Source organism: Cupressus sempervirens, chromosome 7 (assembly GCF_028749045.1).
Source record: "Cupressus sempervirens isolate cs-2001-9-10 chromosome 7, ASM2874904v1, whole genome shotgun sequence".
Taxonomy (NCBI): Eukaryota; Viridiplantae; Streptophyta; class Pinopsida; order Cupressales; family Cupressaceae; genus Cupressus; species Cupressus sempervirens.
In genome coordinates, this window is record NC_143124.1 from 525,447,233 (window position 1) to 525,474,385 (window position 27,153).

The 27,153-nt window shown below is 33.6% G+C and overlaps 2 pseudogenes; both read left to right on the plus strand.

Moving 5' to 3' along the window:
• The first annotated feature begins 14,769 nt into the window (after positions 1–14,769).
• LOC149547834 (protein ASPARTIC PROTEASE IN GUARD CELL 2 pseudogene) lies at positions 14,770–16,438 on the plus strand (annotated as a pseudogene).
• Positions 16,343–27,153, plus strand: part of LOC149547835 (disease resistance protein UNI-like) — a 37,118-nt pseudogene continuing 26,307 nt past the window's right edge.

Here is a 27,153-nt window from a genome sequence, read left to right on the forward strand (position 1 = left end):
AATGCACACCTCATTCTTTTATTTCAAGATTTAATCTAATATACATAATTTGATTAATAACTTTCTACCATATTTTGAATCATCTCATTATCTCTCCAAATCAATTGAAAATGGTTTGTTCCATCATTAAAGAATTTCCTTCACCCCTTCAAAATGAGGTTACATATCTCTTATCTACAAACCAATTCACATCAATAGTAGTAAAGACCCAAGTTTTAACTAAAACCACAGGTATTCATATATATCACATCATCTTCTTTATTAAAAAAAATATGAGGAATCAAACACCATTAGGAAGAAATATATAATCATTAATAAACACATGAAATCTGTCATTATTTAAGCTTCAACAGAGGTGAGGTTAGATTATCACAAGAATATTTGGGATCATTCTTAATCATTACAAACTAATAGAAAATTAACTTTGACTATTTAACACTTTTATTCTAGAACTTAGACATTGGTGTGATTTTGGGTAGGTGGCAACACATATTTATAGAGGGGACAAAAATTAGAGTAATGTCAACAAATCGCATATCGATTTCCCATGGTAGAGATGACCACACTCCATCTTCTTTGCTAAATTACCTTCCATCATATGCTCCTGGAAAATAACACAAATACCCACATCAACGCAATCATCTTCTTTGCAATTGATCTCAACACTCACCAACTTCTCCATGGTAGACTTCTTTGCAGGAGCACTAGGAGCAACACTCTCATTCTCATCATCAGGAGCTCTCATACGATCATGAGCTCTACGAGCCAGGAACATGTCACGATAATTTCTTTGTAATTCTTGATCAGTCGTCATCATGCAACTATAAATCCGACCACTGTGATTGACATCCTCACTTTTGTATGCAATGGTATGCAGATTACGTTGAATATATGAACAATGCCATTGTAATCTTGTTCTCCCACTTTCCAATGACTGCAGTATTTCTTCCCAGTAAAAACGTAGGCCTGAAATATTTATCACTACATAAAAGCCCATGGTATAAGAAGAAGCCAATGATAGACTCGGAGGAATAATCTCCTTTCTTCTCTCACTCCCATCTTCTTCATTAACAATTGAGTTTGCGTTGTTACCAATCCACTTAGTTACATGTGTGTCAAAGGGAAAGAGTAAGTTGAGGTATATCTTTATGATGCGGTCTCTTTCATAGAAGATTTTCTTAACTAGAGCGTTTATGTTGTCCCTCGCATACACTTCATAAATCTCATCAATGTGTGTCGAACGCCTCTAATGTATATTTCCTTTGTTGGGAACTCTGATTTGTATCATATATGTGTGGACTTGAATGAATAAGAATCCGCTGAATTTTTTATTGAAGGATCCTTCTTCACCTAATAAGTTGTGTTTTAAGGTCTCCAATTGTGTTGTGCCAATGCTCTTGCTTTCGTCGCACTTGCATCCGTGTGGTAGATTCACATCTCTTTTGCAATAGTGGCATGGGAATTCCACACATTTATCATGTGAAAAATCAACTATTATAGTCACTGATTATTAATCTTCTAATTTCTCCCACTGATATTCTCCACTGCTATTCCCACGCTAACACTGCACCCTTGCATACATCATCATGCTCTGTGCTCACCTCTAGAACACCTATCACTGTCTCACGAAGCAATCTAAGTGCTCCATGATGAATATGACCCATCCTTCTATGCCATAGCTCCCTGAGATCTCTAGGATTATTGTTGCTCATGAGTGCCTTAGGAGTATCAAACTGCAATCCATAAAGGTGACCACTCCTAACTCCAATAATTATGGGTGATTTCCTATCCTTGTGCTTAATCAAAACATTTTTCCCTCTAAAGAGTTCATTATACCCCTATCCTGAAGAATAGATACAAGAATCAAATTCATGCCTAAGCATGACACATACAACACATCATGAAGTGGAATTATCTTTCCATTCTCCCTCTGAAACTGAATAGTCCCTTTCCCAATTGGGTTGAGTTTGGACAAGTTTCCCATAGAAATTTGGATGTTGGTGTCCTCCTCCTTGTAACTAGAGAAGTACTCTCTAACTCTTGTCATATAAAATGGCACCCCACTATCTATATACCAAACACACTATGAGGTTGAGCTAATCATACAAGCTATGAGTGCAAATTCATCTTCCATTATATTGGAGAGTTCTTCCGCACTTGCTAAAGCTGCCACCTGCTTCTTACCCTTCTTCCTCTTTGGGAAATCACTGACATAGTGGCCAAACTCGTGACATCCAAAGCTTTATGAATTCAATCCTTTGCTAGATCTTTTCTTTGCTTTCCCTTTACCTGCTAAGGTAACATTCTCTTATTCCACCTCATTTTTCTAACTCTTATTGTCCCCATTGACAAGATTTAGTCTAAACTCATCTTGAGTGAAATCAGTCCATAATCGATCCCAACTTGGTAAAGTATCTCATCCACTAACAACTTGAACAAAGACACTCCATTGTTTAGTAAACCCATTTAGGGCTATTCTCACTAGCTTGTCATCACTAGGGCTATCTCCAATAGTTGCTAACTCATCCTTGACAAGTTTGAGCCTAGCGAGGTAACTTGTGACATTTTCTCCCTAGTTCATCTGGGTATTCTTTAGCTTCTCTCTGAGAATCAACTTCCTATTGGTGGTAGCATTTTGGTATAGATTTAGAATGGCATCCCATATCTTCTTCGCCATATTTAGCTTTGTGATATGTGGAACAATATGATCCTTGACACTGTCAAGGATAATCCTCCTCACCTTGGCATCATCCTTCTTTTATGCTACAAGCTATATTGCATCCAATGGTACAGGTACATCACTGGTAGCATAATTATTGATACCATTCTCTTCCAACAGTAAAGAAATTTTGGCCTTCCAGACACTGAAATTCAAGGCACCATCCAATCTATCCTGATATCTCAAATGAGCTGAAGCCATATCAAGGGATTAAAGCAATAATAAATCTAAAGAGATCAAAATTTCTTTCTTAGGGAAAAACTCTTCCACCCTTAACAATGCTCTAATACCATGTGAAAATCAACTATTGTAGTCAATGATATAAATCTCCTATAGAAAACAATAATCAAACTACCAAAAAAAAAATTATCAACTAATATGAAAAAATAACACAACAACAACTTCAGTTATAAAATATGAAAAGAAATGCACGACACAATGAACATAATATTTTCAGAAAAATTGTCCTTAGAAAAATCCCTGAGGGAAAACCAATTCTAAAGATGAGGAATTATATTAAACTTCAACAAATTAAGAGATACAAAATTCCTTGCCTCTCAATGGCAGAACTCTGACAACCTCCTAATTTATCTCGCTGATATTCCCCACTATTATTCTTACACTAACATTATGACCTTGCTAACACTACAAGATTATTTGCTAACACTGCAAACTTACAAACTCATTTGCTAGCACTGCAAATGTTTCTCCAAACTTCTTATTTTCCAAATGCCCCCTACACCCCCTATTATACAACTCTCGTTGGTAAACCAACAGGGAAGATTGATTTACAATCGATGGCTGAGATATAAAACAACTCACCAAACCTAACAAAATTGGTTTCTAGTTTCTTCTAAAAGAAGTCAACTATTTAATAAATAATTATCCTTACTCTAACCAATTTTTTAGCAAAAACAATTATATACTAAATAATAGAAAATGGACGAACACCTATCCAAGCTACCAAAACTAACATATCATGATTGTATTCCATGGTGGGAATGTTATTTGTTACCAAAAATGTCAGCTGAAATTGAAGGGATTAGAGAGATTTCTTTGAGTTTGCAGTAAGATCTCAATTGACGTGATTTATAGCACTTGACAGGTGCATTGTTTTGTTAGAGAGGGATGACTCCTCCAAATTAAACCAAGTTCATGTGCCACAATAATAATTGTCGTTATTACATAAGTAGTATTAAATAACATACTATATTTACATAAGCAAAATATTTTTTTATAATCAGTTTTTATTTGATTATAAGATTGTATTTATTTGTTTATTTTGAACTAATTTCAATTTAAAGGGATTCAGAAGATTAAACTTCTACATCTATAGATATAGTTATCTTTTAACCATAGTCAATTTTAACTAAGTTGGTAACCATGTCAATAGTCAATATAATAATTGTTGTTACTTTATATCCAAATATAAAATTTGTACTATTAGAGCATGTCCTCATGCAACTTCTTAGCTTGTTTTTGCTAGCAAAAGTAGCTAATTGTTTTGTAGCACAATTTGTGGAGCTTGTGGTCCTATAGATCAAAATATTTGTTGCATAATTTTTAGTGTTCTAAAAATTATTTTTTAATCAAATTTTAATCACTTCTCTCACAAATAATTCTGAAAACTAAAATATAGGCAAACAAAAAGGGGATGAAAAAATGTGGTGAAGATATGTGTCACTTTTTTCAATAAGAAATCACTTGCTTATTTCTAGCCCCCCTCTTTTCCCATAGCTTATTTTCATTTGCTAAAAAATAATCACTCCACAAAAGTAGGAAATGATTCTAAATTTTCCTTTTCCTACAATTTTTATTTTGCATGGGAACATATTACTACTTAAATTTAAGGTGAAAATTAATTTAAGTGGTAGCATGGGGACATGGTGTTACAATTCAAAATAGGACATGATGTGACTCTTGCTATTACTATTATTATTGTATTTTTTGTAGCCAATGTACTATTGCATTCACTTTTCCATAATAACTTAATTGCTATATTCTTTTGTACTAGTGAGTAGTACATATTTTTTCATGAATTGAATATGTCTAAAGCTTTAATACTTATTTATTAAATTTTTATATTATAATATTCATTTTTCTCAACTACTATCAGTTGAATTGATTATGTGATAGGAGTCATTTTCTCGGTGGTTTCTCCATATTCCATATTCCTCTAAGTATTCATATGAATCCTTAATAGTAATTTAATTATATTCTTAATTCTAATCTAATCTAATTATATTATTATATAATAATTATAATGATATAATATGATTATAATCAATAAAAATATCTAATTATATAAATAAATCTATTGATAATTCATATACTATTTTTATCATATGTAATTATACAAATAAATCTATTGATAATTCATGTACTAATTTTATCATATTTATATATAATAGATTTGAATATTATTATAACATTTCACAATTACATTTGCTAAAATATTATTATATCAAAATTATAATATATACATGTATTATAATTTAGAATATATTGATATATTATATATACTATATTGTATATGTAATATTACTTAATATTTTAAAATGGAATTAAATATATATTAAAATATATTTTACATTTTCTATATAACTTCATCATTTGCAATACATTTTTGTATAATATAATTAAAATTATCAATTGGTAAAATATTCATTAAATTATAATTATAATATACACATTTTATAAATATAAATAAGTAGTACAATTTAATTATAATATAATCATGTTATATTAAATACACAATATAATTTAATATTTTAAAATATAATTAAATACATATTGTAATATATGTTACATCTAATATTATCTTATCATTTCCAATATTTTTTTTATATAATACAATTTAAAACTACTTTAGAACTACTCAAACGTTACGTACTAGTCACAAGCACTTGTTTATAATGAAAAAAGGTGATATGTATAACATGACATTCATAACATATTTTTATTTAAATTATTACCTCTAATATTATTAGAAAAAGCATATTAGTTATTAATAAATTGGTTTCATTAAATCTTCATGCAATGGTTATAATGAAATCAAAATATTTTGTATGACAATGTTGACTAATAAAAATTTGGGTTAAAAATTTAGAGTTTCATGTTGCAATGTGTACAATGTTACAAAATATGTCTTACTTAATCTTTTATTGAGATATTTTAACTAGAAAAGATGGTCTTTCATGTGGTAACCCAAGGCACAGTTCCAACCTTTGAGTGTGTTGGTCAACTAATTTAACCCAATTATATAGTTGCTTTCAATAATTACAACTTGATGTCCCTTGCAAAAAAGTGCGCATTGGTCACTTTCACCCTTGATTTTCCCTTGACTCTAATGAAATTGTGGCTCATTCTTATACGTAACATGCTCTTTATGTCTATATTTAATTACTTCCCCTGTGTTTCTTGGATCCTATTGCCCTCTACTATTTGGCCCCTCTTTATTTCATGGTGCTTGGATTTAGTAAGTAGAAACTTAGCCTAGATAGTAGAGTACCAATAAGGTACCTTTTGTCCCATAAAAATTATCACCGTCCCCCCAGTGCATCTTAATTTCCTTCCTTCCTTGTTGCAAAACTCCATCTTCTTTATATACAAAATGTAACACCCTTCTACAAGCCTCTTTCTATAACATAGGTGATATGAAAATCTAATCAATCTAATCCCATGGATCATTAGACTAACAACCAAAGCTCTAGGAATATTAACAAAAAGTGCTAAAACTAGAACCTTTACTTTCCATAATGATTATAAAATTATAACATGTATGTGACTAACGGTTCAAATGGAAAAATAATAGAAAAAACTTCTTGTATGGAGAAAAATCTAATAATTATTATTAATATTTTATGTGAGCTAATACAAATGACATTTGATGTGATATATTTATTTAGTAATTTTTTTTGAAAGAAGATCTATAAAATATGTATTATGTTTTTAATTAGTGTAGAAAAATTAAAATATCAATTAAATGTCACTTAGAATATTAGTTAATGTTAGATTACAATAATATTGATTCTAATTTTATCATTATGGGGATCATAAATAAAGAAAATGATATCAATAACTTTAATAATATTCTAAAAAAACATCTTATAGCATTTGGACACTTTTCCTCTCCCACCCAATTACCAATTTTAAAAGCTGGTATTCTTGCATGCTTGTAGGATAATATGACACCTACTATTTATCCCTCAATGAGTGCTTCTAGTTCATTGCCCTCGTCCAATATCTGTGGGGGAGGCTCTCATTCTATGCCTACCGCTTCTACCAAAGGGGGCAAGATTTTGGGCATCTTTGCATTGTATAATAACCCTTCTTTAGTGACCAGGGCTCTAGTTTTGTAGAATAAAATGTTTCTTTTATTGGGGCTCTATTTGCTAAGAGCATTTTCAATCCTGACGATCCTGCTAATGGGTTCTCTTAAGCTATGGTTATAAGGACTAGTGAAGGTAGGATAATGGTTGAATCATTCCCTATTACCAACCTTGTTTCTCTCTCAATGAACAAGGAGTCTATGGAAGAGACTAGTTCTATGGCTTCTTAACTTTCAACATTAGCTATCATCTATAGATTAAAGGAATCTTAGCCTTCTCTTCCTCGTCTTCATTAGTGGATCACTAGCCATTGGGAGCCTCTTAGTTTAGATATAGTTTACATCTTCCCTTTAAGAAAGGATTTTTTAAGCTAAGTTTGAGAAGGCCTCTAATAGGTAGATTGCCTTGGTAATCATTTTGTTAACTAGGAGAATCACTATCCTTTGATAATAAAGCCATGACATGAGGGTTTCAACCCTTCTATAGAAACCTTTAGCAAGGTACATATTTAGGTTTAGCTACCCTACCTCCCTAGTTAGCTTTGGGTTGATCCTATTCTAGAAGAAGTTGATCATACTCTTGGGGACTTCTAATGATTGGTTATGAGTATGAAGGCATCCCTTTCAAATGTAAAAAGTGTTTTAAGATGAGATATGTTGCAAGAGGTTGTGGGTTAGGAAAGTCTAAATAAATAAATAAAATCTTCATGGTGGAAAGGTTTTTGTTATGATAATTACATAATGTTTAAGGCTACCCACCCATTTAGATGGGAAGGCCAATGATACCATGTCTAATTCCAATAACAGTGTTACCACTTTGGAAAGTGTTGATGTTCTAACTAATGGTGATACAAATGGGGGAACTTCTAGTTTTTATATTGGTGATTTACTTAACTCTTCTAGGATTGCTATCACTAAAAATCCTCCTTCCTATAAGGAGGCTTCTACCCTAACTACTAGTTCTAACTCTTCTCCCCTTGATTCGCCATCTTACCCAATCATTGTTAGTGTTGGATTTTCCTCTCTGGGTGAGTATGTTATCCTTATCCGTGTTGATTCCAACATATACATTGACTCATTATCTTATCATTCTATGGGAGCCAAGATCTAAGAAGGATGGATCACTATGAGAGGAAAGCATTGAAAGAAATATTCCTCCCATTCTTTTGACATGACCCTTAGCTCCCATAAGCTGAGAACTAAGGGGAAATCTTTTTTTTTTCATTTTATTTTTCTAGGGTGGTCTATTTATTCTTTCTTCGATCACCATATTGTGTTGGCGAGGGTTGTGAGTTGTTTGGTACACCCTTTCTTTGTCTTTGTCTTATTTTTCTATGTTCCATTCTCTTTATCAAGTGTATTGTATATCTTTATGCTTGGGGTGTAAGTACCTTCATTTTAATCCCTCTTTGTAATCAAGTTTTAGGGTCCTTTAAAACTATTTTTCTTTTAATAATAAACATTAATCATATTCTAACATACGTTTAATTTATATAAATGCTTCATACATTTTAGTTAATAATTAATTATAATCCTTTCTAGCATCAATTATTTCATATAAAGGACACAAATTCTTACATGTGCAAAACCACAATCATAGATATGTATTAGAACTTGTCCTTTGATAAGAATAATACTTAAAAATTATTATTATTGATTACATAATCATTCTATAGTATTCAGTTATCAATTATAGTATTAATCGATTCAATACACAATATTTCATATAGTTCAATTAGACCCAATCCAATAAATTACAAAGCCTATTAAGATAAAAAAAGGAATAAAAGTAAATGGATTGATTTGGAGGGCTACTATATCCTTCTTAAAAATTATTCTACTTCTTGAAGTAAATCTTGGATATAAATATATTACAAAAAAAATTATCATAAGACAACTAAATATTGTAAAATTGTGAATACTAGCACTAACTAAAAAATTGAATCAATGTGACATCAAGACAAACAACAACACAAAAAATTAAACTAAGCAATAAAATTACTGCAATTAAAAAAAATGAAATATTAAAAGAAAACCATATGTATACAAGGATAACAATTGTACTCGTATATCAAGAATACACATCTAGAAGAATAGGGATCTTTAGTGATGTATTCCTGAAACATAAAACTAGTAAGTCAAGAAGAATATTGGATGAGTTGGGTCAAAATTGTTTGGGATATTATGTTATCTCCATATCAATAAAAATTCCATCAAGTAAAGGCTCACTTAATTCTTTTAATTTATGGGAGTTGATGTGTGATTCCTACAAACCTACATTGCAATGACAAGACTACATGTAAATATATAGGAGTACAATATTAATTAAGGATTGGTAGTGAGACATAATGTAGATATCTTAAAAAAGTGACTAAATATGCCTCCCCTCATCTAGCACACATTCTAGAGAAGGTAGAAAATAAAATAATCACGCATGTGTAAAAATGAGTGAATTTTTCTTAGGGTTATGTAACTGGACAAGGCTAAGGGCATGGAAGAGACTCTAGGTAAGAAGAGAACTTGATTTTCTACCAAGAAGATTAAGGACAAGACTAAGGAATAGATTAAAGAGGATGTCAAAATAGCTACTGAAAATATTAAGGAAAAAAAGGTGGAGATGGCATTGGAGTCAAAATAATGCTGGTTTGATTGTCTATCCTTTGGTTTTTTGTCATTTTAGCGTTTACTAGCATACTGAGACATTTCATTGTTTATGCTAGTTCTTGTCCCTATCTTACAACTGGTTCTTTTCACTAATGGTTGTCTAGGGATGCTATTATCATTTTAACATTGTTCTTATGTTAAACTTTAACTCTTATTTTGTAAATACTTTTGAGGTATCAATTCCCCTTTAAAAACTCGTTTCAACCCTTTATCAAAAACTTATTAGATTATAATAGTTAAAATATTATTTAAATTATCACAAAATATTTAAGATGAATTTTTACCTCTTGAGTTATGAGTTTAAGATATATTTAAGATATATACCTCTTGAGTTATGAGTTTTTACATGATTAATAGGATTGTCAATTCACTATTGGTATTGATTGTAAATAAGAATTATATCCATACATACACACACACACACACACACACACACACACACACACACACACACACACACACACACACACACACACACACACACACACACACACACACACACACACACACACACACACACACACACACACACACACACACACCAAATGAAAAGCAATAATGTATGCTATTTTTTATTTAAATGATCTATGAATTGAGAAGATGATAACAAATAGAAATGACAATAAAATTTGTATCACTATATTATAACCTAATTTCACCTTTTTTTCTTGTACTAATATTGATAACATATTTGGACAATTTTTTACTGTAACAATCAAATGTTTCTAAAAATAAAATATAAATATATTAAAATAAATGGCTTTAATAGTCAAAAATTGATATAACAATTTTACACTCAATCCTAAAAAATAGAAATAATTTTCAAATTATTATTGCCTAAGTTTTTTATTAGAATAACTATAACATTATTCTTCATGTAAATGTGATTAACATGATCATTAAATCTTTGAACCCGAGTGAATGAAAGCGAGCAGTGCTAGGGTTTCAACGAGAAGTGATAGTGGCCAAAGGATGGATAGTGAAGATGATGATGATGGGGAATGCCTACATCTCTCTTTTTGTAACTTAGGATGATTTGGATAGTTTGGTTTTGGGTAGCATTAGGAACTTGGATTGTGGTTGTGCTAGATAGATCTAGACTATGCAGATCTGTGATGGAATTCTAGAATTGGGTTGTGCTAGGAAAACTCGTACTAGGATTTAGAGTGGATGTGGTTTTTTGTAGTTATATTTTGATGAAGATGACGACCCATATGGATCTTGGTGGTGTCATCACTTTTGGGTGGGTGCTATCTAGAGTAACAGATTAGGGGTTGTTTTCACTATTATCTCTTCTTTCTCTAGATGCATTGGTGATCTTTGTTGCAATATACTGGGGGTTATTATCCTAACTACTTATACTTTCCCAAGATTCATTTGTGATCTCTAGTGCAATAGATTGGGATTTTATTCTCCGCTATCTTTTCTTTCCCAATATTTATTGGTGGTCTTCAGTGCTATAGATTGGTTCTTATTGGCCCTGATTTCTCTTCTTTTGCTAGATTATTCTATGTGGGAATTATACCTACCCATAACTCTACTATGTGGGAGTTGTGGTGGTTTATGGATTCCTTTAAGGAACTTCCCTGTTTGGAGTAGTGTTGTAGGATGGAGTTTTCTACCTTCAATAGATGGATTGAATCTCTCCTCCCCAATAAAACCCTTAGTCTTTGGTGAAGGTGTCCTATGTTCTTCTCCTTCACTATATTACATCCTATTGAGGTGGAGAACCCCACTGAGGTGGGGGGAAATATTATGGTGTCAACTAGTTTCTAGGGGAAAGTGGTGGTGAATGGGTTCAGTGGGTACCCTCCTGCTATTGTTGGAAAACATCCCTTTCATTTTGCAAGAAATGGGGATGGATAGAGTGTGTTTGAATAATATACTTCATGTGGTGAAGAAGGTATGACTCCATAGATAAATGCTTTGGTGCAAAGATGGGTGTTACTTCTTTTGAAGGTGGCATGGGTCTTCCTCTTTGCTTCTACATTCATAGATCCTATGGAGGTGGAGCAATCTCCTATTGAGGAAAAAAATATTATTTGGGTGATAAGAAGAGAGGAGACTCTTATCAAGATGTTGTGCACTTGCACTACTTTTAGTAGCTTGATTAGTAGAAGAAGGGGGGGAAACTCTTACCTCTAGGGTTTGGTATTCCTCCTCCTTGATCCTCTCATTGCTATTATGGTGATGTGGGATCTTTTTTTGGTGGGGTGGAAAAAATTTGACTTCATTTTCCAAAGTTTGAGGTTACGCTTTGCCTAGACCAATAGTTGGAAGATATGTACTATGTTTGCCAAGGCTGGAGGTATAGTCTTTTTTGGTCTCATATTTTTTTTAGGGCTCTAATAGGTGTGAATGATCTGAATTTATTCCCTTGTTATATTGATGGTGTTTCTTTTTTTCTTTTCCTTGTGATCAAGTGATTGTTGGCAATTCTAAAGGCCACACTCTGGTCATTTGTTGTTGTTTTTGGTTTCAGGCTACAACTATTGTGGGGACCTATCCCAATACTTTCTATGATAGCACTGGCCATGGTTGGTGGGTCAGCCACTTGTGGACCTTTCTATTTTATAGCGGAAGATCTGATCTTATGACATCTTTCATTACTAGACACTAGTAATGTTCTATTACTGGTGTCTGGAGGTCTAATTTGTACTTTAGGTCAAAACCCATTAATTTTTTCTGTACTTAATCCAAAATATTATTCTTCATGTAAGGAGAACTTGATTTTAAGTCCCCAATTATCCACACCATCAAAAAGACTTGGATTTTCTCACTATAGATCTTTGAGGATTATATTTTAGATAACTCTATTGATTTGGGTTATAACATAATAATTTTCTTAAAAATCAAAATTCAATGTGTGTATATGTGTGCACATGTGCATGTGAATGATTTTATGTTGAGAAAGACTTAAGAGAATCTCTAGTTGTATTAACAAAGATTCCTTGAGAACTTTCAACTATTATATCACCTCCTTATCTATATCTAATTTTATAAAGCTCCTTTATGTGTTGTAATAATTATAGCTAGGTATTTAGTTTCATTGTATTTCTTTGATGTGGGTTTGTATTACCATATAAATAATTTTTTTACTGAATTCTATTTTTTAACTTTTAGAATGCTATTAAAGATTTATATTAATAGTAGAATAAAAGCATTATATTTTAGTATATTTTAAATTTTATTTCACAAGTTGATGGTTTCTTTATATAACATTATACATGTATAATTTTTAATCTATAAGAAGTTTGTCTAGATTTTAGAAAACAATGCACTAGCTTTTTTGTTTTAATGGTCCACAACTTCTAAATTTTCTTTTTGATTAAATTAATTTATTATATTAGAATAATTTAAAAGCAATAATATTTTTGAAATGAAATAAATGAAAAAATATTTGAGATGATCTTAAAGAATATCATAAATGATTCAATACAGATATTTTAAACTTCCTTGAATAATATTAGCATTAGCCAAAAATACATTCGATAGTGCACATAAATATAATTCTTACATTTATAACACTAAGAATGTCTTAAAAATTGAGATATATACCTCTTAAAATGTGAGTTTTTACATGATTTATAGGATTGTCAATTCACTACTGGTATTAATCGTAAATTAGCACAACAAAATTATTGACAAGTCTTAGTCTTCTCTCATCTATATATGTTTGCATTTTTTGAGTCTAGTTGTCAAAATCACAAAAAAATAGATATTATCCAAATGAAATGCAATAATGCATTCTATTTTTTTATTTAAACAATCGAACAAATGATAGAAATAGAAATAAAAATCGAACTTGAATTTCTATATACTATAAACTATCACCTAAGTTTTACCTTTTTCTTGTTGTGGTGATATTGATAACATACCTAAAAACAATAACTAAAAGTTAAATGTTTCTAAAAATAATATTTGTTTAAAGTCATAATTGTTTGATTAAAGATATTGTTATATAAGACAATAATAATAAAAATTAAATTTCAAATCGAATAATAAAGATTTTGCATGGAAAGAACATAAAGCCAAATACTATATAAACATTAAATTTATACCTATTAAAAATATTTTACTTAAACATCATGCCTTTAATAGTCAAAAAGCAAGATAACAATTTGACAATTAATCTTAACAAAATAGAAATAAAAGTGCAATTATTATTCCCTAAATAACAAATGATTTTCCAACTCGTATTTGATAAGATTTTCAATAAAATAATGAGTAACTGTCCAACTCTGATTGGGTAAATTTCTCGTTATTAAAGTGGGCAATATTTATAAGTTGCCAATTAAGATGATGCGGAACGTAATGAACGCACAAGGCAGGAAAAACGAGCTTTGTTCTGCATTTTAAATGCGCCTGGAAGGGTCGTTTGTCTATTATTCATGGAACGCATGAGAAAATGTTTCGTACAAGAGGAGATATCCATGTTGGGTCGATTTCAATGGCGTGGAAGTTTGTCCAGAGATTTCACGTCAGGTAGTGCTGGTGGAAAGAATTCCTAGTGGAGACCCCTCAATGCGGGAGATGCGACATAGTTGGCACGATAGGTGACCAACACCAGCAATATCATGATATTTAAATCAATCCAGTCTAGTCGTCACATGAAGAGCGTCACAATCCAACGCAAGTATAAATTGAGGATTGATGCAGCACTTACACAACTCAGTCAATATAGTTGGTAAGATACGTGACCATTGTTGTCTAGTCCCGGGACGAGGCACACTACAATATTCGAAGGCAAGTATAAATTCAGAAGTCGAGGCAAGAATAAATTGAGAAGTGATGCAGCAATTTAGTAACTCAAGGAGGAAAAATCAATCTGTCTAGAGAGTGAAGTTATAGAGTTACTTTGGCTTGTGTCTCTCTTAATCTAGTGTTTAGTCTGCGATTAAAACAAAATTAGACACTAATGTTTAATTTTCTAATCAAAAGTAATTAAGTTTTTTTAAAGCGATAGAAAGAAATAAAAAGTAAAAATTTGAGGTATCAAGACGAGACCTAGGATTTCTCCACCAATAAGGGAGAAGTGTGAGTTATCAACTCCAAAATGAGTCTTTCTAGATTTCTTGTTTCTCTTTCAGTGTGGGCTATAATCATCACCCTCTATAGTTTCCTCTACTTTATTCACATCTCTTGGGCAGAGAAACGGGGTGGGTTTCATCATCATGAACTTAATATCACAGCAAGGCTTAGGGAAGTGAGCTCAACCCCACTAGAACTATATAAGACCTACAATGAAGAAGAGGAAGAAGTGGGTAAAAGTCCGTGGAGGCTGCAAGTTTTCCACAGAGATAGTCTAGTGAGAGGAAACGTGAGCTACGATCAGAGATTCAAAGAGAGACTTGAAAGGGATTCCCGACGGGTGAGGGCGCTCAAATTGCGGGTAGAGAGAAAGGTGAATGAGAAGGAGAAAGAAAGAAGAGTAGACCATAAAAGCATGATTGAAGATTTCAGAGGCGATGTCATGTCCGGTATGATAGTGGGCAGCGGGGAGTACTTTACCCGCATAGGAGTAGGAACACCTGCTACAGAACAGTACATGGTGCTGGACACGGGCAGCGACGTGGTGTGGGTGCAGTGCCAACCATGCAAAGATTGCTACGACCAGGTCGATCCGATCTTCGACCCCTCCACCTCGGCCTCCTTCGCCTCCATTTCGTGCAATTCGGCGGTGTGCAATGAGTTGGAGGAGTCCGGGTGTAACAGCCGCGGGTGCGCGTATCGGGTAGATTATGCAGACGGGTCTCACTCCGTCGGGAGCTTTGCTACGGAGACGCTCACATTTGGCAACACGAGAGTTCAAAACGTTGCAGTCGGGTGTGGCCATGAAAACCGGGGCTTGTTCGTGGGCGCTGCCGGGTTGATTGGTCTCGGGGCCGGCGGTGTGTCGTTCCCCTCGCAGCTGGGGTCATACGGAACAAAGTATTCATACTGCCTCGTCGACCGCTCATCCGAGTCGTCCGGTGTAGTCGACTTCGGTCCCGACTCGGTTTCTCCGGTTGGGTCCGTCTTCGTTCCGCTTCTCCGAAACCCACGACTCGGAACTTTCTATTACGTTCCACTGACGGCCATCAGCATTGGCGGGTTGCTGGTTTCTTTTCCGCAGTCGGTCTTTGAGTTCGACGACAGAGGTCGGGGAGGCGTGATAGTGGACTCCGGCACGGCCATCACGCGGCTACGGAGTGACGCTTACGACGCCGTGCGTGACGCCTTCGTCGAGAGCACCCAACATCTTCTCCGTGCCAAAGGGATGTCCATGTTCGACACTTGCTATGACTTCGCTGGCCTCAAGACTGTCAGCGTTCCTACTGTGAGTTTTCATTTTCTCAACGGGGCCATTCTGACTCTTCCGCCTGAAAATTATCTGATTCCTGTGGATATCATGGGGACTTTCTGTTTGGCTTTTGCACCCACAGTAGACGGTCTGTCTATCATAGGCAATGTTCAGCAGCAAGGGGTTCGGGTGTCTATCGATTCTGCTAACTCTCTCGTTGGTTTTGCTGTCAACCAGTGCTAATTGGGGTCTCTACCTCAGATGCATTAACCACTAGGACTTAGATGTGTATCAGATGTTTTGGACCGTGCAAAACTAAATTGTAGTTGTCATCATAAGACGTTCTATGTACACTCTCTTATGCTTCATTGAAACCCAGTCTGCTTGTCAAGGGAACGTGGTAGACTGTAATGATACTCGTCCACGTTACTGTGTTCCGGAATCGTGTTCAAAGTTCTCTGGTTTGTGCTACTTAATTTATATCGTCGCTTATGATAATACTTATGAATATATGTTATGAAAGTATTAATAACTAGTAATCGTATTTTAAGTTTAATAGGTACGTTAGAAGTATAAATTGAGGAGGCAATCTCACACACACACATGATTGGTAGGTAATGATACATAACAAATTCAATCGACTTCTTGATCTTTTCCATTTGTCTTTTTTCCTCTGTATTTTCATATATTTTAGATGTTAGGTTTTATGTGGGTCTACCAAGACAAAATTGTTCCTTGAAAGTTTATTTTCATACAACTCAGTTTAGTTATTTTCTCTTACTTTCTCACTCTTTGTTTAGAACATATGATTTTAGAAATAGTAACTTTGTTTTCTAGAAAATCTAAATTTGATTTTGATTTATTTTTTATTTAATCTTTAGATTTTTAAAATTATTTAAAATTATATTTTGAATAGTTTAGTTTTTAGCTTTTTAAATTATTTCAGTTTTGAATTTTTATAAATATTTTAGTTTATTTGTTATTCTTATATTTTTTCTTGGTATTTTTTTCATGTTATACATGCATGCATATACATAAACATATACATATATGCATATACATACATCCATATGATGGTTAGTTGTTATATTTTTAAAGTTCAAGAGAAGTCAAAATGGGGCTGACCCAAAATAGAAAAGTAAAAAAAAAATGAAAATCAAGAAAAAGTCATAGCCATATGATTAATCAACCCCTTTTATTAATATCAAAAACCCCCCAAGTTAAGATATTTTTATACTTATTACTACTAATAACTATGAAGTTGTCATCATTATACATATAACTAGCTAAGTAAATCTCAGTGGGCATAAGTCAAGTCCAGTAAATATCAACATAAAGAGATCCCTGACCTAAACTTAAAACTAACTAGATCAGAGAAAAAAGAAAAAGAGAAACGACAAGAGCTAGAGCTAACTCTCCTTTCTCTGATTCCATTGGGTTCTCCAAAAGAAAGCACAACCAATTGTGTGAAAATTACTTTTGCAGTCACTGATTATTAATCTCCTATTTTTAAAAGATGGTATAATTGCCAAAACTTAATTCACTGTTAATATTGAAAAATCACATGATTGCAACTTCACCAATAAAAATAAATATGGAAGAAATATGCAATACAATGAGCATAATAGTTTTGGACAAAATGTACCTAGAAAAACTCATAAGGGAAAACCAATTCTATAGAAGGAAAACATATTAAACTTCAAAGAATCAAGAGATACATAAATTGCTTGTCTTTTACTAGTAGAGTTCCTACAATCTCCCAATTTCTCTTGCCATTCTACCCCCGTTACTATCCACAATGCTATCAATATGCCCTTTCTCGCACTATAAGATTATTTTCTATCACTCCAAATACTTCTCAAAATTTTATTCTCCAAATGCCCACTGACCCCTTTTTATACTACTCATGCTGGAAAACCAATGACTGAGATTTAAAACAACCTCACAATTTAGTTGTTTCTGAATGGAGTTAAGTAATTACTAAATAAAATTGTCTTTCCTCTAACCAATTTAGAAATTATTATTTACTAGCAATTGAATTACCAAATAATTGTGTTTCCTCTACACAATTTGGAAATAATAATTTACTAAATTCTGGCGTGTGAACAAACAGTTGTCCAAGCTATCATAATTAACAAATCATCTGCTAGGAATCCATATTGCGATCAGGTCATCTCTATATCCTTATCATTTGTATCCTTCTTGCCTACCTGCAATAGGTGAAGGGTAGGTGTAGCTGAATGCATCACCTAGACAAAAAAGTTAGCAACCTTGTCAAAATTTATCCTCCATATCCACATTCTTCTTGATGACATTAGCAATGGATTCCTTTGGCTTAGCAATGTCTAGGCTACTCAGTGCTTTATCAATTTTACCATGGTGCTCCCCTCCTTCTGAATATCACCTTCCACAGTGTTCCCACCTTTCTATTCATCACTTCCATCCCCCTCCGTCCCCCCTCCCCCCCAAGCTACCCTTGATTTTGGCTACCCAAATTCACCACTCTAACTAGTGAATTAACATCACCCTACTCACCCATTAGCCCTTCTTTCCTAGAATCTAGAGTATTGACTTAAGTTTTAAAATATCTAACACTCAAGAGGGCATAAGGCTATCTTGTTCCTCTTCTATGACTTTATCATCCTTCCCTTGACTATTAGTCTCATCCTCCTCTTGCTTCCCATAGTTCCTCCTAGTGGCTTTCCTTTTAGATCTAGGACCAACTTTCTTTCCTGAATTATCACTAGACTCAAAATCATTAGGTTTTTCCTTACCAAGGATGGTGAAGGTTTTCTTTTCTTTGGGTGTCATTCTCATCCTATTAGTACCCTTCCTAGTAGTACTTCCAATATTTTCCACATCCAAGACCTCAATTTTTTCCAATTTTATCTATCTAGTTGTAGCATAAGGCTCCCTATAAACCCAGGTTTTGGTTGAGGGGATCAACATTTGGGCTATAAAATGAGTGATATTGAGCAGGGAAGGGCCTAGGCTTAGGATCTATGGATGAAGACCTTTGTAAAAAATTTATAGCTGATAAATTAAGGAGCTTGGTAGTAGACAATATAGGTTTTACCCTCCTCTCTCTTGTTACAAATATTCTATACACATTTTTCTATAGAATGTAATATCAAATAAGGAAAGGAGATACATTCTCATTTCCTAAAGTGGTTAAATATGGGGAAATGGTAATAATACCACATCTTGAATCTATTTTCCATAGTTATGTATCTCCTAATAACATAGTAGACGATGTCCCATGGTTCAGGTAAATTTCTATGAGTAAATCCCCCATGAAAATGAATAGGAGCTTCATGAGGTCAAAAAAAAAATCTATAGGTTTATCCCATCTGCAACCCTTGGTTGCTTGCTCTAGATTTTTTTCTCCATGTTCAGGCCAGTGGCATTAGCGATCAGCTCCTCCATAATACCAAATGAAACACCATTAATATTCACCCAGAGGTTCTTCTAGGAATCCACAAATTGTCAGGTCCCCTTCTTATCATGTCCTTCAATACTCTCAATTAACAAAATTATTTGACCTTCCTTTAAATATGTGCATATCGCCTTATCTTTGTTAATAACCTCTTCAATTCTAGGTGGCTCAATTTGAGCATTTGCATTTGTCATGGCTTCTTCTTCACCAATCTTGACAACCACATTATCCTCCCCCTCTTTCATCTCTAGATCCATACCACCCACAAGTCTCAACAATCTACATAGAGAAACTAGAGCCAAGTCTTTTCTCATGTGATAGCAAAAACAAAGGCCTATACCCTTTCTCGCTTAAAAATAAAACAAAATCCCATACCTCTTTGCAAACACTTGGGATTATCATAAATTAAGTTGGAATTAATTTTATTCCTTCACTACCAAGTCATCACCCTTCTATCATTTTCCCACAAAAGAAACCATTGGTTTTTGGAAAGTCCCATCCTTTGGAACTATAAAAAATCATTGCAAATCTTGCATTGGGTCATGAACCTTTGCTTCCCATAAAAAGCCATGATTAGTATCTTTAATAAAGTAGTGACCCCAATTAAATTTATCATCACGAAATCTTTTACCAAATTTAGCTTTCTTATATTGAAAGCCATCATAACATTTATTAACCTTGCTAAATCTTTCCCAAGATACATCACAATAATGGCAAGGCAAGCTATATATTTTTAAATTAATATACTCATCATTAATTGATTATTTTTCTTTTTGAACAAACATTTTTATTATCACCAATAGGTCATCCTCCCATTCCAAGACATGGAGATTTCTGAACTCATGTTCGTATCCCACTAGGCTATCTTCCACCTGATTCCCTTCTCTGTACACATGTATTTTTAATTCCTTAAATATACTTAGAAGTGTCTATGTATCCCTTATGATGGACATAGCATGCCAAATCATTTGATTCACACCTTTAATGGCTTCAATAACAAATAATTGATCTCCCTCTATTATCAAATTTTGAATTCTCAAACTCCCATCTATCTCCATACCCCATAGAAGACCCATCACTTCCACCTCATTTCTTGATACTTTCCCACATTTCCCTACATATCCCTTAATGTGCACTCCTTGGTCATCCTAAATAAGACCCCCAAAAACATCCCCTTCACTCTTTTTCACCCATCAAAATTTAGTTTCCACCAATTTGGGTGGGTGACATCCATTTGGTTCCCAATCTTTTCTAGGCCTTTGAACTATCAACCTTCTCCACTAAATGTGAGATGTCCCATATTTTTTTCCATCACCTATAAAATTGTGTGGAACAAGGGGTGGGGTGTTGAAGAGGCAATTTCCACTTCCATATATGATTACATTCTTTAATTAGGCTCATCATTATTATGGAAACAACATCAAGACATGGAAATTTCTCCCTGAAAAAGTGGTTGTTTCTCTCTTTCCATATGTTCCAGTAAACATAGGGTGGATGGTTTTCCATATCAATTTGATAAGGGGATGATGGGAGGGACATCTCTAGCCAAGTATAAATTGATGAGAATCCCTATTAAGAACTCAAGATATCCCCAGCTGATAAAATAGTTGGTACTAGATCTAAGAAGAATAAGAGTAATGTATTAGAAGGTGGGAAATAGTCTCTTCCTCCCTATTATACAAAACACATATATTCCCCATTTGAAAGTTGAACCTTTTAAGGTTATCAATTGTGAGTATCCTATTATGCATAATAGACCACCAAAAGAAATTGATCTTGAGGAGAAAGCGAGATTTCCAAACAGTCCTCCATTCCAAGGCCTTAACCTCTTTGATAGTACAATTGTACACTAATTTGACACTAAATTCTCCACTTGGTTTTTTGTCCCATATAAGTTTATATCACTATCTAGGAAGGACAGAATACATGCATCTTTCAAAAGGGATCCCTACTCTGCATATAGATCTTTTCTTACAATATTAAGATTACCAATGTTAAAAACCTTCCACTCTTTATTCTTAACATAATTAGTCACCTTGGAACCAAAGTTATTCACCCCTTGCTCCCTGAGCCCAATAAACTTTATGTAAATTAGGGGGAATCACCTATTCATCTATCTTCCAAAATTCTAACCGACTTACCATCACCAATGTTCCACCTAATGCCCTCCATTAAGCTATTTATTGGTCCACATTCTTGATCTAGCTAGAAGACCTTAACTATAAAGAGCCTGATTAAAAGGCCTCTCACCAAGGCATTTAGCTCTAACAATTCAACATCAAGTTGTTGAGCCATAAGCTAGCCTCCAACCCATATTTTTTATGAGGGCCTTATTCAGATCCCCTATTTTCCTCAAATTCACACCTCGTTGAGATTTAGGTCAACAAACTTTCCACCAGCTAACAAGACTTAATTTCTTCTCCTTCTCCATGCATGAGCATAAAGAAATTCATTGATTTTTTTCAAGGATGGTCTAAAATGGCTAAATAGTTTCAATAAAGATAGAAAAAAGATGGGAACTCCTTGGAAAGAGGCAGTTATATGTTGTAATTTCCTAGTATCATTGAGGACCTTCCCTTTCCACTTGACTAGTTTTTCCTACATTTGTTCTATTACTATTCTCTAGAATTGAGGGGTGACTTCCTTTAGCATAAGGGGGAGACTTAGATAAGTGTTAGGGAGACTTGCAACCTGGTAGTTCATCTCCCTAGTAATTCTTTGTTGTAGAACCAAATCAATAGTAGTGAAATAGAGCTTACTCTTTTGGTAATTAATATGTTGTCTTGAGACTTGATCATACCTATTTAAAAATAAATAAAAATCTAGCCCTTAGCTTCTTTAAATGAGGATATTACATACAAAAAAGTATCGTCCACGAATTATTACAAGACCACAAATGGGAAAGTCATAGTCAGTTTGATACTCATTAAATCTATCCAAGAAACCATAGCCAAAATATTTCTTTCCAAAAATTCAGCCACCATAATAAAAACACGAGGTGATAAGGGTCTCCTTGAAGGAGATCCCTCTCATCCAAGAAGAATTTCCATAGATTACCATTGGTTAAGATTGAGAATTGGACTATATTAATCACATTTCCTATTAATAATGGGAACTTGTTTTTGGAAACAAATTTCTTATAATTTTGAATAGAAATTCTCTCCTCGCCTTATCATAGGCCTTTGAAATATCAAGTTTCATTTCCATACATGGGTTCCCACTCCTTTCCATTGAATGGAGAACCACATGAGAGGTTATAATCAGATCTAGAATTTGGTAACCAAGGAAAAAGCCATTCTAAGTGGAGATAATTATCTTGTTATGAATAGGATTCATGCGATTCACCACAATCTTGAAAAGAATATTATAGATAGTATTGCACAAACTTATAGATCTAAATTCTTCCATACACGTAGCATCAGCAACCTTGGGCACCAAAACAATAAAAGGTCTCATTCAACTCTTTTAGTAGTCTACCCATTCTAATGAAGTTCCTACCTGCATGAACAAGATCATATTTAATTATCTCCCATAATTCTTGGAAGAAAACTAGGGGGGGGCTCATCTAGTCTACGGGTCTTGAAAGCTCCCATAGAAAAAATTGTTTCTTTAACTTGTTCTTCATAAAATTTTCTTATCCAATCTTGATTTTTCCTCTCATCAACCATAGGTTTAATAATATCTAGTAATTCATTCTACATCATTCCTAGGTCAACCTATAGTTGGGGTGATTATAAATTTCATGGAAGTAACTGGTGGTCCATCACCTGATCTCATCCTCATCTTTCAACTCAATATTATTATTATCAATTAGTTTGAACTAATAGTATTCTTCTTCTTATGTTTTGAAGCCAATCTAAGAAAGAACATTATGTTCCTATCCCCTTTAATAAGCCATTGTTCATTTAATATCTTTATTTCCAAAAAATTTCTCCCCTTTTGACCATGTGTTTCATTTCCTCCTACATCTTTACTCCTCCTCATGTGTGGAAAATCTTTCAAATCAATATTATTATTATCAATTAGTTTGAACTAATAGTATTCATCTTCTTATGTTTTGAAGCCAATCTAAGAAAGAACATTGTGTTCCTATCCCCTTTAATAAGACATTGTTCATTTAATATATCTATTTCTAGAAAACTTCTCCCCTTTTGACCATGTGTTTCATTTCCTCCTACATCTTTACTCCTCCTCGTGTGTAGAAAGTGAAAGATCTCTCTAATCCATCCTCTCCTAAAACACATTGATTTTTCCTTCTATTTCCTTCTTTCATTGGAAGATTTGTGCCAAGCCATATCTTCCCTTTTAATATCTTCAAGTTTCCTAGCTATTCAAAACATAATCGTACCCTGGACCCTAAGATTCCACCACCTTTCAATACATTCTTTGAGATGAGGTTGAGAATGCCAAATTATCTCATACATAAAAGGTTTCCTTTTCTTAGGATGCTTGCTCCACCAATTGTATAGAAGCATTGAGTAATCTAAGATAATCCTAGGGAATCCTTTGAGAGAGGTGTAATGCAATACCCAATAAGCCAAGAGCACCCTACCAAATCTAACACAGGAATGAAATTATGTCCTAGCCTATTATTGGACCAGTAAAAGAAGACTACATTAAGCTCCATATCAATGAGATCATTCCTTCTGCAGAAGCCATCCAAGTCTTGCATACTCTTAGAAAAATCCTCAAGACCTTCCAACTCTTTAAAGGGGTATAGAGGGGTATTAAAATCCCTTGCACATATCATTTTGATACCCTTACAATTTTCAATATAAGTTGAAGCATCCTCAAAAACTTGCAATCACCCCCCCCCCCCCCCCCCCAATTGTATCAAGAGCATAACAATACAAAAGGACCCAATTACTAATTGCGTCTCTAAAAGACACAACCAAAAAATGAGGGCAATAGTGAAGCTCAATCCTATTTGAGATTATTAGGGCTTTAAATAGTCACAATTCCCCCTGAAGCACCAACAACTTTGCTATAGGAAAATTCATCCCATTTCCATATAAAATCTACTACTTTATCAAAATTGTGATTATTCATTTTAACCTCTTGAATGAGAACAAGATTTACCATATTATCATAAATCATATTTTTTTGAGAAAATTATTTTCTTGGGTTGTTTCAGCTGCTAATCTTCCATGAAATGAACTTAATTTCCTACCTTGTTGGATGTCCTTCAAGGTCCTCTACTTCCCATGAGAAATATCTCTAGAAGTTGGCTTAGTTCTTGCCACCCTAGTTGGTGGTCTTCAGTTCTCATCTGAGAAACCACATCCGCTTTTGGTTGTCCATGATTTTTATTTTTGGGTTCCTACCAAGCCCCCTATCCACAACTAGTGTCACAAGGGCTGAATAAAATAGAGATTCATCTCCATAGGGAAGTGAGACCATAAGTTCTCTCTTTGGAGAAGGGTAATCCACCCACTTTTGTGAGTTAAGTGATCATCCCATCATGTTCACTGCTTCCACTTATGGGGTTGGAGAGAGCGCCCCAACCTCATGATCGCCACTTATTTTTGGTAGGGAAACAACTTCACCCATTAGAGAATTAAATTCCACCTTAGCAAGAGCCTGAACCTCCTCCTCATTCTCAATCTCCATCATTATCTCCTCTTCCTCTAGCCAATCTCTTCAGTCTTCCATTTATTTCTCAAAATCCATTATTGTCTCTCTTTCCTTTGGCCTTCCCTTGAGGACATCCTCCATTTATTTTTCTATAGACATTTTCTCTTCCTATTGTTCATTCTGCTTCTCCTTTTCCTCTATAGAGGATAGAGAGTGACCTTGAGCCATTCCTAAAGATCACCTTTTTTCTTTACTAGGACCACTTCCTTCCAAAATAATATATTTCCGTTTTGTTGACTCTCCATATTTCATATGGGTTTTGCAATCACTGAACCCATGGCCATATTTCCTACATTTTTGGTAGTATAAATCAACATTCTCATAGTTTGTCTACTTCTAGGTCCCCCATTTTTATTTCAAATCTATTCTACTAAGCAGGGATTTATGCCCGTGCCATTAACACTTGAAATCACGCAAACCCAAATGAAGACTTGTGTTTGGAACTACAACATCGACCTTGATAAAATTCCCAAAGGAATCCCCAATCCATTAGAATATATTTTCATCCCAAAACTCCAAGGGTAGTCTCGAAAGTCTAAACCAATCTGGGGCCATTCTTTGTAGATCAACAATGCAATCAACACCTAGTTTCCATTTGGTTAGTGTTAAGAGACACCTACTATATCTCTAAGTTCTTGCCAATACCCTATTCCAATCTTGCTCAATAGAAAATTTTAATAGGAAGAGGGTACCATCCATTTCCACTACCTCCATCGATCCCTTAATTTCCCACCTAGTAGAAACCCATCTCCTAACCATTTCAATAGTGGGCCTATAAGATAAAAACCTACTCACCAAACTCAAGGAAAAATCATGAGAGATATTAATAATTACCAAATCTAGGAGAAGGATCTTTGGACTTGTTTCCCCATGAGATATAGTTGGGAGATCACTAGTTGGAGATACATAATCAGACTATCTAACCAATGTTCCTTTCAAGTCCTATTTTAGGATCGTTGTATTTCGTACATTCTCAAGGCTAGCTTTGGGACCAAAACTATCTAGAAAAGCCAAGTCATCTAGTATCCCTATATCAACCACAAAAGTCAACATTATATCAATATCTAATGTGGCTCTAGTTTCAAGAGGGACCCCATTAGTGATGAAAAGCTAGAGGTTCAAACAAATTTTTAGATCTGAGGGGGTTGGGTGTTCTAGAAAAGATTCCACCATGAACGTAGGTCAAAGCCATGTTGTAGAGCTGATTACTGTTCAGTGTAATGTTATTAAAATAATAATAGATATTACTAATTTTTATTAAACTATTATTTTTAACATGAATTTTAACTAAGATAATTACTAGTAAAAATCTTAATTCATATCATCTAATTATTCTTTGAAATATGTATATATTTTATATTCATATTTAAAAATAATTTATTATTATTAATTATTAATGTAATAATTATTTAAGATGTCTCATATGCATATTAGATATTTATTATTTAATAAATTTGATATTTCTAAATATATTTGATTACCTCAACGTCAAAGTTTTTGGATTTTATTGGTATGCATAGAACTTATTAGAGGGGTAGCTACATGCATAGAAGGGTTTCAAAAATAGAAATTGTTGGGTCTAGAAAATTTGATATTGACTAGTCTTATTTAATGACCTAGTTGTGGTTTCCATGTGGACCATTAATGGCCTTTTTAGTCAAGACACTCATTTTTATACTGCTTGTTAGGAGAATGTGGGAGCCTACTAGAAATTTCCATCAGTCTTGAATAAAATAGATTTTTAGGTTGTTCTAGCTCATTTCTCACTTCTACATTTGTTCCATCACATGGCCTATGATCATCATATTCATTGAATGACATCCTTTTTAGTTTATTAATGTTTCTATTTACCACTTATTTAAGTGTACCATTTTATCATTTTCATCTATATTTATAATTAGTAATTGTATTATTATTTATATGAACATGCACATAATAAAGGTGGGTATAAAACCGCATTTTTTAAAGTCTATATGAGGACTACATTCAAATTATAAAAAAAAGATATTAAATGAAAATAATAGTAAGATTGTGGGAGGAGGGTTGTGATAAGTCAATCCATCATATGTCAACAAAGTTTACAATAT